This window comes from Myxocyprinus asiaticus, chromosome 13 (assembly GCF_019703515.2).
Source record: "Myxocyprinus asiaticus isolate MX2 ecotype Aquarium Trade chromosome 13, UBuf_Myxa_2, whole genome shotgun sequence".
NCBI lineage: Eukaryota > Metazoa > Chordata > Actinopteri > Cypriniformes > Catostomidae > Myxocyprinus > Myxocyprinus asiaticus.
The window spans coordinates 42,895,447-42,912,243 of NC_059356.1; the positions used below are offsets into that span (position 1 = coordinate 42,895,447).

At 37.6% G+C, this 16,797-nt stretch overlaps 1 protein-coding gene across 2 annotated transcripts in view; it reads right to left on the reverse strand.

Moving 5' to 3' along the window:
- Positions 1-1,972: 1,972 nt before the first annotated feature.
- LOC127450042 (forkhead box protein D3-A-like) overlaps positions 1,973-16,797 on the reverse strand; it is a 66,595-nt gene continuing 51,770 nt past the window's right edge. The window contains exon 2 of one of the 2 annotated variants that reach the window (XR_007898895.1): positions 1,973-5,370. The gene's annotated coding sequence lies outside the window, so the exon portion shown is untranslated. The remainder of the gene's footprint in view (positions 5,371-16,797) is intronic. The other variant, XR_007898896.1, reaches the window with a different exon arrangement.

Here is a 16,797-nt window from a genome sequence, read left to right on the forward strand (position 1 = left end):
TACCATATTTACTATAGTTATATTCCAAGTGACAGAAATATTTCAAAAACGTTACACTGTTTAAGACCACAAACAAATTTAAGACCCCTACCTCCAAATAATTAAAACAAGCAAGTACGTCACCCCCCCCCCCTCATTATTTATATCATGATCAATGGAAACATGAAAATGCTTCATGCTGCAACCCCCCCAATATTCAAGCCAAATCTACGCCCTTGCCTGTCACACATACCCGTATGCACATGTTTGTTTGTGTGCACGCTCATTACCAGCGTGAACAGCACCTTTAACAAGAAAAATAGCGAAAATAAGGAAATTTACGGAGCATGTCCTCCCAGAACTGCACACAGGTTCACAGAAGTCAAATGCTCTGAAGGCGTTGTAGCACAGAACTTGTTATATTTTCTTTCCACAGCCACTGTTTCATTTTAACTGTGCGCGAGACCTCCGCATGCCCACAGCGCGAGCCTTTCACGCGCTGCAACTCATCCAGAGGCGTGCAGAGAAAACATGAGCCCGGCCGCTTTATAGCTCTCCTGAGGCCGATAAGCTTGACCTAACCCCCTTAAATAAGAGAGAAGTTTGGTTCAGGTCTGGGTTTCACCTCCCTAAGGGGGGTAGAAAAGGAGGGAAGGACTGAAAGGAATAAAGGACGAGAAGAGGTGAGCCATGAAGGAATTGGGTAATTCTGTGATTTGCAATCATGTGAGTACAGATCAAACCTATACCTACCATTCAGAAAAATAATAAGTGTACCACTAACTTTTTTCAATGTCAAAACATAAATGTCTAAATATGAAAATATTATTCTATTTTTCTCCTTTGATTAAGCCTTGTTTGTATTCCTTCACACACTGATATCTGTATATGTATATACCATTACTACATGCAATAATAATAAAAACATTATTTTTTCCAGTTTAGGAATAGATACAGCACTGTAAACCATAATAACGGAACTCAAAAAATTTGAGGCAATCCGTTAAATGTTAACTCCCAAGTTTAAGTTCATAGAACTTTCAGATTTTAATTTTGTACTACACATGCAATTGCTCTTAACTTGAAATACTCAGTAAACTAACTCATACATCTGGATGGCACTTAACTTTAAATTTGACTCTTGGCTTAAAATGACCATGTAGTCTCAATTTAAAAACTTAACTAGCTAGTATTATCTTGTGAATGCTAGCATGCTGAATGCATGCTAATTGGTAACACTGTGCTTTGATTAGCATAGCAATTGCTAAATGAGTAAAGCAATTGAAAACATTAATAATTTGTACCTGTCCTCAACCTAAATTCAAGCTCCAACATAACAGAATCTCTTCTAAAAACACAACAAAACATTAAACACTAAGAAGTATGTCTCTTTACATTCATCTTGCACAAAGACACATTATATAACATTTAATTTTAGCATTTACTCTCCCATGCAAATCATGCTGGGAAATAGAAATCTCTTGACCAGTTTCACCCATCTTCTATAGATGCTTGTCCTATGAAGGGTCACAGGTATTGCTGGAGCCTATCCCAGCTGTCTCAGGCCAAAGGCCAGTCCATCACAGGGCAACACACACAGACATATACATTCACATTCTCACCTATGGGCAGTTTAGGGTCTCCAATTAACTTAACCTGCATGCCTTTTGGACTGTGGGGGAAACCAGAGTACCCAGAGGAAACCCACACAAACACAGGGAGAACATGCAAACTCCACACAGAAAGGCCCAGTTGAGCCAGGACTTGAACCTGGGACCTTCTTGCTGTGATGCAACAGTGCAACCTCACTGAGCCACCGTGCCGAATTCATAAATCTTTACATGATAAAACAATTCAGGTTACTTAAACAGGTTACTGTTTCGTGAACTCCAAAGAAAGATACAATTCTAAATACTCACCAAGGTTAATTTATTTAATCTAATTTGAATTATGACATTTTTCCCAACTCAAAACAAGAATTTATTTTGAACATTAGGCTTTACAGTGAGTGGATAGTTCAAATGATCAAATAATCAGTTCAGATAAAGTAACCAGATATGAAGTATCTAGATTTAAAGAGTTCAAAATGCACCACGAACACCAAAGCATAATGATAAATTAGATTTGTACAGTTTCTGAGGAAATTGTATATTCAGCATATTTAAACTAGTGTCGTGCTCTATAAAAACTTGCTTTGTAAAGCTTCAAACCTGAATAAAAAATGAATGAATGAATGTGGATGAGGGCGTACTGGCTAGCTGCCACTGACATTCTTTGTTGTTTGTACACACGAGTTGAACCATAATGAGATGTTCTGTTATACACCAATCCAGATGTTTATGTAAGTAGTTATAACTTGCATTATATGACTTATATGATAGTCGTAGAATGACCATATACTATTTGCACAATGTTATCAAGCTTATCGAGAAAAATAATGGGTTTTAAAACCTATGTGGGTTTCGTGTTATTCTTCTTTCAAGAGGGAAATTTGACTTAATTCACAGTAAGACAAGACTGATATCGAAGATCAGTCTGAAAGTCAGCAGAATTATACAAAGTAGGATAATGAACAATATTACTTTGTATCCTAACCTTGGGGATGAGGAAATAACTTTAACCCTTTTCAAGTTACACAATGTCAAATGCAGTATGCCGTTTAAAAAAAAGGTATAAAACACAGGGCATTTTGTGCTTGTGTAACGTTGTCGAAAGCAGTCAAATGATTTAATAGATATAAAAAAGAGGGACCCATACACAAGAACAAGCAGTTGAACCAATACAGTGTTCCAGAAGTATCTGAAACTTAAGAAAGCTGCCTCATCAAAGGTATGTGTGAACTGTGAATGTAATGACAAGTGTATGCCGGTCTCTCTCTGTGCCAGTGGCGCGGAAACAGATTTGAATCTCTTTTGTAAGATTACGTCAGCCTTTGAACTGTGTATGTTGATAAATAACTAGTCAGTCACTGTGATTTGACAATGTCTGGTATAAATTCAGCATATACATTTTGTTCATTTTAGTTTTTATTATTATAAATTGGCCATATTGACTACGGAATGTTGTTGCAATGATGTCACAATCAGCTCAGTTTGCTGCGCCCCCCCCCACTCACACTTATTCCAGTGCCAGTGGCACACCTTTATCAACAAGATGCATGATTTGAGGCATCATTCATGTTCATAGCACAAACAGTGCAGGACATGTTACGAACTGAAGTTTAACACTTAGGCTTAGGGGTTTTAGAACAAGATCCTATCCTTTTTTATGCAAGTTAACACCTGTAATAACAATTTTCCTCTCATAAAACACACACACCCATAATTAAAGCACCAGGCTACTGTCCAGTTCAGACATCCCTAACAGCTCTCTGGTAGAGGATACAGCAAGGTCTGAGGTCTGTAAATGGCATCCCATATATGTGATACATGAAGCACTTAACGCATATTTCACCTTGCCCTGGTCTACACTCCTCCACTCTACCTCTCAGGCAAACCTAATAGTGAGATAAGAAGGTCAAACTTTCACCTTTGTTACAGCGAGGCCGTGTCTTGCCTGTCAAGTGCAGACCCCAGCTCTCTCGCTTTCTTTCGTGCAAACTTGTGGAATGCTGTTTTCCATCCATCTCAATCCGGGAGGAACAACTCCAGTTTCAATTTGGCGTGTGATAGATATATCCCACGCAACACCTGCAGTGCCCTCCAGGGTTTCCATCAATCAAAAGGGCTTTTATTGTGAGCCTAGAAATGCCCCCAATGTAGAACAACTTGTGTATGTCACAAGACACAAAAGGCATCATTTTGCGCAATGTTGGTTTACTTGTAGGCTGCTTTGTTTCTGAATGTGGTACAACTTTCCCATGGAATTTTCCCACCAAAACAGATGTTTGAAGGGTGTGAAAGCAACAAACAGTTGCTGTTATTTTGGCAGTACAGAAGCTTAAAGGAATGTTCCATGTTCAATACGTTTAGCTCAATCGACAGCATTTGTGAGATAATGTTGATTACACACAAACATTTATTTCGGCTTGTCCCTCCTTTATAAAAAAAAATAATAATAATAATAATTCAAGGTTACCATGATGTTAACGTGTTATCATGACTTTAGTGTGATAAAATCCTTAATTAACCTTTTCTGTGTAAAGTTATATATCCAATTTAACAACTTTGTTGCCATGATGACGTAACCCCATAAACCCTAAAACGACTGTAAAAACGCAGATTTAAACAACTTTATAGTTCAAATTCTACACAAGTTTTAACAGAAGAATTAATGTATGTTATTTTATAAAACTATAAGCTTCACATTTATGCCTTTAAATCCTCCAAAAAATTGGCCCCATTCACTTCCATTGTAAGTGTCTCACTGTAACCTCGATTTTTTTTATTTTTTTTTTTATACATTTTTGTTCAAGTCAGAATACTTTTTTGTGGTTAGAACCATTATGCCACACATGCTGTCGATTGAGCTTAACTTGTATTGAACCCGGAATATTCCACAAGTCAAGCAATTTCTATTTGTATAGCACTTTTCACAGCACACATCGTTTCAAAGCAGCTTTATAGAAAATCATGCTTTAACAAACAATGAAACTGTAATATCTATAATGTCTTAGAGTCATCATTGTGTAGTTTGATTAAATATGATTGTAAATTGTGTATAAAAATAAATAAGTAAATAATTAATTAATAATTGTATTTAGTACCCCAGTGAGCAAGCCGAAGGCAACTGTGACGAGCACAAAACTCCATAAAATGTTGGTTAATGGAGAAAAATAACCTTGGGAGAAACCAGGCTCACTGTGGGGCCAGTTCCCCTCTTGCTAACAGCATGAATATAATGCCAATATTAGTTATTTGTGTGCAGCACAAGTCATGGTTTAAAAAGTAGTAAACAAAATAAGCGTTAAGGGCCAGTGTTTAAACAAAGATTTTGTATGAACTGTAAAATTAATGACTAATGTCTTTGAAGTCCATCCTGGATTAACTGCAGAAGATTCATTGATGCATTGTCCTTTGTTAGTTGGCTGATGAAGCCTTTTGTTGGCAATTAATTGATAGTCTATGTATTCCATTTCAAGAGTGTAGTCCATCAATAGACAAAGGTGATGTAGGCAGAGATCAATGAGGTGCATCGCAGTTCAACCGGCAGGTCATTTCGGTGAGGTTCAGTGGGGTCCATCCTAAGTCCAAGGTTCAGGCAGTGGCATATTAAGTATCCCATGTCTTATGGTTGGAGTTGGCATCAGTTCATCCTCTGAAGTCCATCGTAAAAGACTGAAGTGATGTCTGGCCATCACCGGCTGTAGTTTGTCATCATCACTCAGCGAAACATAGCAGTGGAGTCTGACACCAAGCAGGAACGGAGCTGGATCTGGCTGGTTCTGGTGACCTCAGGATAGGAATCCCAGGGTTGAGACAGAGAAACAAATTGAATAATATTAGCATATATGCCATTCAATTTAGAGTTATAGATTATGAGAAATGTTTCTGAGAAATGTTTCTGGTTCCGGCAGACCTAACTAAAGCAGCCTAATTTTGAGTTGATGGATAAATTAGGTGTATGCCTGGCTAAATAGATGAGTCTTTAATCTAGACTTAAACTCAGTCAGTGTGTCTGTGTCCTGAACAGTGTTAGGGAGACTATTCCATAGTTTAGGAGCAAAATAGGAAAAAGATCTACCTTTTGTGAATTTTTATATTCTACGAACTATTAACAGGCCAGAATTTTGCAATCGTAATGAACGTGATGGAATATAGCGTGACAGAAGGTCACTTAAGTACTGTGGAGCTAGACCATTCAAAGCTTTGTATGTAGTTAACAGAATTTTAAAATTAATATGAAATTTAACAGGTAGCCAATATAACGATGATAAAATGGGGCTAATATGTTCATATTTCTTGGTTCTAGTCAGCAATCTGGCTGCTGCATTTTGAACCAATTGAAGTTTATTTATTGAACTTGCAGCACATCCTCCCAGTACATCCATCGAGAGTCAAATTATATTTTAGCGGCTTGTTTTCAGAGGTTTTTGGTAACTAGTACCTCTGTTTTGTCAGAATTTAGTAGAAGGAAATTTCTGGCCATCCAATCTTTGATTTCATTGATACACTCCGCTAATTTGGAGAATTGTGAAATTTCGTCAGGTTTAGAAGAAATATAAGAAATATAAGTTGGGTATCGTCGGCATTACAGTGGAAACTTATTCCATGATTCCTGATAATAATTCCCAGGGGAAGCATATATAAGGAGAAAAGCAGAGGCCCTAAAACTGATCCCTGTGGCACTCCATACTTAACTTTTGTTTGATTTGACAATTCCTCGTTTACACTTACAAAGTGGTAGCGGTCTGATAAATACCTAAACCATGCTAATGCAAGTCCACTAATGCTAACATAATTCTCCATATTCCTACAATTAAATGTGGTGGAGAAATCAAATGATTAAACATGACGTCTTAAAAGGATCTGTCAAGGCCTGATTAATTTAGACTTTGTCTAAATGAAAGTATCCTCATCACTTAACTGTGCTGTTAAGTTATTTGCAGCTGCAGTGACTGTAGGCGCAGGGAGTGTCGTATACTATGATGGTGTTCCCATTCCGAGTGGCAACTGTGTTGTGTCATTCAACGAAATGAGTTATTAAGACTCAAACACTTAGCTACTTTTGGCTCTGTAGACAGCGCGCCCACCGTCATTAGTTATTGGCACACAACAACTGGTCTAAAGGTCTCCGAGTCTACAGCAGGCACCCTCCAAGTTTAGTTCTTTTAATTTCAACATGGTGGCTTTCCCCCTTGTTCGCATTCCCCTCAAACTGTTCCAGACCTCTGACAAGCCCAGGTTTTATTTATTCACATTTTGCTCAGGGTGCTGGTTTTACTGCACCTTTGGGTAATGCAGAGTTAATGTACAACTTTTTGCCCCCCACCACCCCCCCTTTTAAACGTTCCTTAAGTGTTTGAACAACCAGGGTAATGACGTAGTGTTGTGAAAGTGAAAAACCATGCTAGAGACACTGAAATGCTTTAGCAGTCCCTGAAGAGTGAAAGTGAATAGGGGGGAAGCCTGGGATCATGGATACAATAGAGAATTGGACTGCTGAATGATGAGACCAGAGAAATATTTAGAGACTTGGACATTGAGTTAAAAACAACTAGAAAGAGGAATAAAGAAATAATCTGTCATCATGTTATTCCAAACCCATATGGCTTTCGTTCTTATGTGGAACAATAAAGGAAATGTTGGGCAGGTTGATTTTTGCAAATGATATTATGTTGTTAATTACATGTATTACGGAAGTTCTGAGTTGAAATGTCCACTGTGTGGCGCTAAAAGTGGGTTATATGTTCTTCCAAAACAGATGAGGTTTTTAACATTGGTTAAATTGTTATTACGTTTTAATTCGCTTTAATGGAGTTAACAGTATAAAAGTTTACACAAATGCACACTGTATAATTCACAACTACACACAACAACATGCACAAATATAATATAGGCCTACTCCACTTTCTAAACACACAATACAATACAAAAACACACACAGGTCATTTTATGTTTGGTTTAATGCACATGCTATTTAAAACAATACAATGCACATTTGCATCTTTATAACAGTATCAAAGTTATTAATCTTCGTCCTGTCAGACCGCATCTTTCAAATGAGCCCCGAACAGTCTCTTGTTAAAACCACTTGTTGCACACACACATTTCAAAGGTGTTTGTTATTGATGAAAAGGCGTGTCGCTGTCAGCGTTGCAATGGAAAATATGGAATTCTCTCATACTTTTAGATCATGCAATTTCATATTCGCAGTCAGTGCCTCTGACTGGTTGAGAAAGCGCCTCATAATATAGAGAGAAAGCAATGTCGTGTATGTGCTCAAATCTAGTATAGCCTAAATCTAACACATCCATGTCACATCTACCTGACATTTCCTCAATGTTGATTTTAAACCTGAAAGAAATTGCTCAAGAAAATCTCAAAATTAACCACTTTCCCCTTGAAATTAAAATCAATGCTTTCTATCATTGTCCTATAAAAGTGGAAACACATGTAAATATGTTAAAGGTGCACTCAGTAATTTGTTCCCCATTAAAAAAAGTTTTAAACCTAAAGAAATTAATTGCAATTTTGAAACATGTATAATAATCATGACCACTCACATGAGATGAGGACTCATATCAGTAACCTTATAAAAGCTGTTTTATTCTACATGGAGCAGGGGCGCCCTCATGGAGGCTGCCATTTTAGAATCACATGACCAGCTGAATACTACTCACTTAATCTCAGTAACCGTCTTGTTATTGGACACTCACTCTTGGATTAAATTAATCATGGCTGATTGTGAATAGTGAATTTCTACAATGGCATCTGTAACTGAAAACTATTGATTTTGAATGATGCTGCATCCACACCACTAGGTGTCACTGTAAGTCCATGATGACACAAATAAAAAGTTACTGAGTGCACCTTTAACATCTGGAAAAACATGTTGCAATGTTTTATGGCCCTTTAAGGATAATGCTCTATTGAGTTGTAAATCAACAAAACAAACATCCCTACCTTAAACCTTAAACCTAATCGATAGCAGGGCCAGTACTAAGATATGATCCCAGCTACGAAAGTCTCCTTAAAGCGCTAAAGAGCAGTAAAAAACAGGAGATAACTATGTTAGACAAGGTTTACTTCCTCCCTCAGAGTTCAATACATATTTGTTGCCCTCTGTTTAGTTCCTGTGCTTCCTTTCCTTAATTCTGTTTTTTCCTTGATATATATAAAAGTGATTGATTCTCTCGCTGCCAAAACTTGTCCTGCATGCCTTTAAAAACAGCTTCCCCACAGCAGCTTTTTCAAATTTGGGGCTTGTGACTCTCTGCCAAAAGCCACAAATTACCCCCCTCTAGCAACAGTGAATTAGGAACAATTTTCTGTTTGCTATAAAAAAATGGGAAAAAGAAAGGCGAGGGTAAAATATAACTTGCACCAGAGACCACCAAGACAGGCAACACAGAGATGAAGTACACGCTCGCCCCGCTGACGGTTTGGGTGGCAGGGCAGCGTTTGGCATTTCATGCACTTGCTAATTCTTGTAGTAATCAATTCGTTAAAACATGGTGTAATGTTTCAGCTCCGTGAGGTCACACAGAGAGAGCAAGGGAGGCGTATTAATATCACGCCTTGATGGGGCTCAGGCTTTTTTAATAATGAGGATTTGAGACTCTGATTGTATATATAAAAAAAAAAGGTTTTACACCAAATAAGCTTTTTTTGAGGTCCGTCTATTGGATTACTGATCAGAAGGAGAATAAGGGCTTTTTTCCCTCCTGATACAAAGTGTGAGGTTTGGCTGAGTGTCCACCGTGTATGCCGGTTCTTGCCAGCTCATGATTTTTCCCTTCCAGAACTCGTTCCAATACCCTTTAAAAGTCCAGGCCCAAGTTCTTCTACACCACTGCAGATGTTAACAGAGAAGAGCGGAAAACCAAACCAAAGCGCAAGGTTGAGGCAGAGAAATTGGTGAGGTTAAAAGCCAATTGCCTGCTGTAGTTCACTGCTGGTGGTCCACACTCCAAACGTCATTTAGTCACCATAGCAACAGTCAGCGAGTGAGGACAAGTTTTCTTTCTTGCTTGGAGATCTCTAAAAAACACCTGACCATAGCAAAGCTAACCACCACATCAGCTTAATCAAACTATGGGCCCGTTCAAAAAACAACAGTAACCAGAGACTGGGACACACACTGACCTGGTTCTGTACCCCCTAACCCATATGTTAATTATACTTCCTGTTCCCTTCCTGATTACATGACGGCAGATTTTTAGCTCTTTCACAAAAGAAGCAGCTAATTGTGTGGCTGGAAGGGGGACAGCACCAGAAGTTTTAGTCATTTTTCATGCAAAAAACACCAACTTTGTTGACTTTTTGCCTGCTAACTCTTCCTCTATTGATGAAAAGAGAAAGGCTGAGCGATCCAAACAGAGAACAACAACCATTTTAAGTGTTAGTCAGAGTAAAAATGAGTTCAGGCTCAAATTGTGCACTTGTTGGCAGTCATAACAACTCAAAGTTTTGTACAAATTTAATATCCTAAACATCACAATGTCACTGGAGGTCGGAAAACAAAAGTAGGCTCGTTACGTTTTTTTGTACGTTACCCAAAAGTGCACTTAACATGAATGGGCAAGAACACATTTTACATGTTACTTAAAGGTGCTGTAAGCGATTTTTTTTTTTTTATGGAAAAGTATGCTAAAAATGTTCCTACTCCCTTAAAGATATTAATTAAATAAGTGTCCTGAGATATCTCACCGGTCTCTGTGACAGCTGTAGACACTGTAAACAGCAAACAAAAATGTGTCTGCGGACCGTGGACGTTGATGCTTTTCACCTGTCAATCATTTTGCTCGTTCTCATAGTGTTATATTTGAAGCAGATCATTGAGGCAATGATTCATAATGTTTGTCAGTTGAGGGCGCTATTGTGCCACTGTTGAATTTGACAGCCACAGGAACAAACAATGTTACTCTTTTGCTTGGTTTTGGTCTCAAAATTACCTTTGGAGGGCGGGGGTTTGGAATGAGGGGGTGTGGCTAATTCAATGGCTCAGTCACGTGAAAGCTTCAGAACAAATCGCTTACAGCACCTTTAAATGTTACTGTCCGTTTGTGAAGTGTTGAACTGTCACCTTAGAATCGCTCGTCACTATAACTTCATTTTAGCTTTTTGCAGAACTTTATAAAAACTTGGAATTCACCTTGCTAATAAAATTTTATTTTCTTAAGTTAGGCATCGTAAAGTAAAATGTTATTTACATATCAAAGTTATTTTCTTAATAAGTTTTCAGACCAACTAATCTCTATAATTAAACATTATTTTTTGCATTAAACATTATTAATTTTAGGTAATCGTATTTTTTTCCACAATCACATTTGTTCATCTGAGGAGTGTGTGCAATGTTTAGTATTCACAACTTCAGTTGGGGACCTGAGTAGCTCAGCAAGTAAAGACGCTGACTACCACACCTGGAGTTGCGAGTTCAAATCCAGGGCGTGCTGAGTGACTCCAGTCAGGCTTCCTAAGCAACCAATTGGCCTGGTTGCTAGGGTGGGTAGTGTCACATGGGGTTAACCTCCTCATGGTCGCTATAATGTGGTTCTCGCTCTCGGTGGGGCGCATGGTGAGTTGTGCATGGATGCCACGGAGAATAGCGTGAAGCCTCCACATGCATTAGGTCTCCGCAGTAACGTGCTCAACAAGCCACGTGATAATATGTGTGGATTGATGGTCTCAGACATGGAGGCAACAGAGATTTGTCCTCTACCACCCGGATTGAGGCGAGTCACTACGCCACCATGAGGATTTACAGCGCATTGCGAATTGGGCATTCCAAATTGGGGAGGAAAAGAGAGGAAAAAAAAAAAGTACTCACAATTTCATCTGTAAGTCAAGGTGCACATTAGACTTTACTTTGTGTAATAGTGACTTTTTATTTAGCCTACTTATTCATTATCTGTTCATCCATTTATGTACATTTTATGCATTCGTAACATTCTTTTATTTTGAATTGAATATATTAAAGTTGTTTAAATCATCATTTAGGTTTAAGGTTGTACAGTGTTATGTTGTCATGGCAACGAAGTTGTAAAATTGGCTATAACTTTACACAGAAAATGTTAGTAAGCAATTTTTTCACGTTAAAATCATGTTAACATGCATAATGTGCACGTCTTGTTACTATACTTTTGAAACGGTGAGTATTTTAACATTTACTTTCACTTACATTGTAAGTGCCTTACTGGAACCCAGATTTTTTTCTTTTATTTTCTTTTTTTTTTTTTAAGAAAAGAAGGACAAATCCAAATTAATTTTTGTGGTAATCAACATTATTCCACAAATGCTGCTGATTGAGCACAACTTGTAATGAACCTGGAATATTAATTTAAGCACTAAAGGATTACTCCAGAGCATTTGTAGATCTACGTTGATTTAAAGTATTAAATTAAGATGCATTTTGGAAACGGTCCGTTACTCTAAGATGACCCGTACGATCATTTCTACGATGTAATTAAGCTTATAATGCTTTTGTAAAACACACACCAGTTTTATTTTTGAGATGATGACTCTATGCCACTTTCTGAATTAAGCATGCACAAATAAGGTTAAATGAACGCAATGTAGCATACTACTGTTTGAAATGATTATTGTTGCATAATGCAGACTATTTCACTTACTGTTTCTTAAGCATGCAGTGTACATTGGATATAGTACAGTATGCAGTAAACCATGTAGTATCCATTCAAATCACAGCCAGAGACTCCAGGACTGCAGGTCTCTTAACCCAGCATACACTAGTCATGGGCATCATGGAAGCAGCATGTTAGCACACTGCCATATACCACTTCTAAAACATGGGTTCACTAGGCAATCCTAATTAAATTTTAAATGTTCTTTCCCTATTACCGACCATTCATACTTTCTTTTATTCTCACCCATTGCCATCCATTCATCTGCTCTGCCCATTGGTGGAGAGCATGGCTGAGGTGTTAGCTCATACCCCTTCTGGGTGGCTTTCCTGCAGTATTTCACTGTCATTTACTGGCAAATTGATTTTGGCAAAGAAACCAGCTGAACCACACATTGAAATACACACATGCACATGCAAACATATGCACTACTTGATCATTCCTCAAATAAATAGCTGGACTCAAAAGTGAGCTGAGGCCTTGGTTTTACTGGTGTTGGCAAAGTGGGAAACAAGCACACTGAAAACGTAAGGGTGGGGGTGTGGGGTAATTTATAACTGTATTCAGTGCAAATGGAGAGGCAGAGTGGCAAGTTTCGCCAGGAAAAGCAAATGACATTGAGCAAGTATACACATCTTTGTGTGTGCTGGTCATGAAAGTGTGATGTATGAATGTGTATATGTGGAACCATTACAGAACTACGTGTTTGTGTTTAAGCAGGACTTGAAAGGATCTGGTCAGTTTGTGTGAAATCAGTGGCTCTATCAAGTGCTGACATCATACAACATCTACTTAACTTCTTCCCTGTCATTAAGACTGTACATCACTTTGTCATAGTCTCTAGTAGTAGTAGTAGCAGGAGTAGTAGTACATCTTTATTGTCCCATCAAAGTGCAACTTTGTTGCAGTATCTGATAAAAACGAAACACATTTCTGTATACTTAAAGATATATGCTAAATATAAGAGCAACACTATCAGTGGTCAAAGGTAAAATAATAAACATAAAAGGATAATACACCAGATATACAATAGATGAAATTACCATGACATCACAGCGCAGGCAACATCCCTTACATTCTTCTGAGCAGCATATTTCAATGGAGGAATATGAGCAGTGCTTCAGTTTGAATAATCTTTTAAACATTATATAATGTAATAATGTTTGTTAATATTAATAAAAGTTATTATAAATGGTTATCTATGATGTACAGTGAAGAAAAAAATATGTTGGTTCTTTCTAAACTAAAAATGTTTTTAACTTGGCTCTATAGGCCTGTAAGATTATGTCGGACATGTAGCAGGTTGAAGAATACACATCCTCGCATGTATAACACACTTCTAAAGCCTAAGAAATGTGGCATATAAAAATGAAAACTACCGTCCGACATGCAAAATGGGTCTTAACTTCTACAGTTATGGGCTCACAGTAAATAATAATATTTGAGGTTAGTATCTTCATATTAAATATTCAAACTTAATAACAGCCAATATCATTATTTATGTCAAATACTGAGTTTTCCCTAATCCTGGTGGAAATTTAAAGAAGCCCAAATCTACAGAAATCTTTTGGAAATGGGGTGTTTCAACCCCACAAACAGCAATTTTGGAGGATTTTCAGCTCAATTTGAACAATAGACAGGGTCCAGAAGTAAAAATGTTATAGAGAAAACTGGAAATGACACGGGTACAAAACAGTGTCATTATTTAATGAAGGAATTAACTACTTATCCTATGAATCATTGAAATGAAAATGATATAATAAAATTATAGCACGATATGAAACTGCCGACTTATAGTCACTGATTATAAGTATAAAAAAAAGTTTATTGCAAAATATTAAGATATATACAATAATGCAACAGTTCCGGTCCTAGAACCTGATTGGACGAGGGGCGTTGCAAGAGCTCAGACCATCAGCACTGGGACGCTTTACTATTTGTATCACTCTGCTTGTGTTCATGGTGTTCAAAACTAAAGTGAAAGAGCAGCTAGATGTGTGAATTTTCATTCATCCCTGTGACATTAAAGATTTGAGCCAGCAAGTGGCAACAAAAGGCTTGTGTGTGCTATGATCGAGCTGAGCTGACATTGACAAACTGTGTTGTCAGTCAGTGCACAAGTTTCTTTGAAGTCATCGGCATTGCCTCTAACTCAATGATCGCTTAGATTACTACTGCAATATAGCTGAGAAATACAGTTAAACTTACAGCTTCAGCATTACTGCCTATCACAGCTAAGGGTCGTGACAGACGTAGACCAACGACACATGCTCAGTACATCTACCTTTTTTTCTGAGTTGCGAGAAGACGTAAACTTGAGTACGCTTTCTGTTTGGGTGTCAAATTAAGATTTCCTCAAGAGCATACAAGAATGAACCTGCCGTCCTCCATTTTTCTCTCTCTGACAACAAAACATTTGAATTTAAGTTGAAATATGCATAGGATAATTCCGACAGCATGTATGGCAGCATCACTCCACGTTTGTTCGGAGCAGATACTAACACACTACAGCTGAGGAATAGAGTTGAATTAACAGCTTCAGCATTACTGTTCATCACTGCAACAGACGCAGGTAAATACATGCTCAGACGCTCTCTCTCTCTCTCTCTCTCTCTCTCACACACACACACACACACACGTTATTGCGGCTATGCTTATGAGGACTCTCCATAGACATAATGATTTTTATACTGTACGAACTATAGATTCTATCCCCTAACCCTAACCCTACTCCTAAACCTAACCTTCACAGAAAACTTTCTGCATTTTTACATTTTCAAAAAAACATTGTTTAGTATATATTTTTTAAGCGATTTGAATTATGGGGACACTAGAAATGTCCTCATAAACCACATTTATAGCATAATACCCTTGTAATTACCAGTTTCTAACCTAAAAAAATGTCCTCGTAAACCACCCAAACCTGCCCACACACACACACGTCCTTGTTACTCCAATAACTGGTTAGAAACAGCCCAAGCTGTCATTACTAGTTCTAAAGTGACATTGGTAACACTTTACAATAAGGTTCCATTTGTTAACATTAGTTAACAACATTTAACATTAGTTAACGTGAACTAACAATTAACAATACTTTTACAGCATTTATTAATCTTGGTTAATGTTAATTTTAACATATACTACAAATTTTTTTTTTTTAAATAAAAGTAATATTTGTTAAAAATAATTAATGCACTATGAAGTAACATGAACTAACAATAAACAATTGCATTTTTATTAGACAGCATTAACTAAGATTAATAAATGCTGTAAAAATATATATTGTTCATTGTTTATTCATGATACCTAATGCATTATTAACTAATGGAACCTTATTGAAAATATTACCATGAATTTTTCAAATAAGTAATGGAGGCTTGGGCGCATCTTTCGAAAAAGCAACGCAGATCCTGATCCATGGTGTAAAAAAGTAGTTCCACATGCAAGAGCGTTTTTTTGGGACAGTGCTTCATTTTTTCTTTCTTATTTATTTACTTGTGCATTAAACTGTAGTATAAAAGCATTATCACACTTGCAATCGAGGTGTATTGTCCATCTATCAGCACTCTTGCTCGTGTAGTATTATAATGCTTTAAAATATAAGTAGCTTGACTCGATTATGACATAATTATTCAATAATCAATTATGACATCGTGAATTCAAACACTGTGAATTCGGCAACAGTAGGTTGAAATTTCCCAACTGAAATTTGAACCACTGCCCCCAGTGGCCAAAACTGGAAGTGTTGTTGAACGTATGGACAAATGTGAGCTCCAGTTTCTGGGTGAAATGTCCACAGAGTGGCGCCAAAAGTGAGTTATAAAATCAAAGGAGGGGCATCAGAGCAACTTTTATATTTTAATATGATACAGTTTGATATAATGCAACATTTAGTTTCTCAGTCAAGTTTGAGTTTTGGCCCTTTGTAGGAAAAAGTTTGGGCACCTCTACCCTAACCCAAACCCTAAACCTAACCATAAGCAGAATAAAAATTTAATTTTAGAATGAAAATGCATCCTCTGAATCGCACTCACCATTGTTTGTGAACACGATTATTTCCTGTTTTCCATGGGACCAGAACTCGTGTCTCGGAAGTCACTCACACAATGCACAATGCACAGGGCCTCTGCTAGCCAAATTGATGCCCTATGCAGTGCGAGCGTGGGGCGCAGTGTGAAATTGCAAGCGCCGTGCGCTGTGAGAAAGTGCAATTGCAAGGCAATTGACTGTGTTCCATGACTGCTACCGGGTCCTTGAATAATGTATAACATGCGAGTAAGGGCAGCTGGTGGAGTTCCTGGTGGTGCCCCCCTAGGATATGATGGTGCCCCCCTAGGGAGTAGGTCAGTTATTAGGCTGAATAGGGTTAATTTCGGATAAATGAACTTTTGAAAGCTACATATCGATTTCCAGTGTGGTTATGTTGTAATAGCGACTTCTCTTATTGATGCATCTTGCTTAAAGATTAAGTGTAGTGTCTTTACTGTCAATTTCTAGTAATTAAACATGATCTTTAAAAATGAAGTTGATATCACACTGACTTGAGCACATACCTTATTGAGTCATACATTATC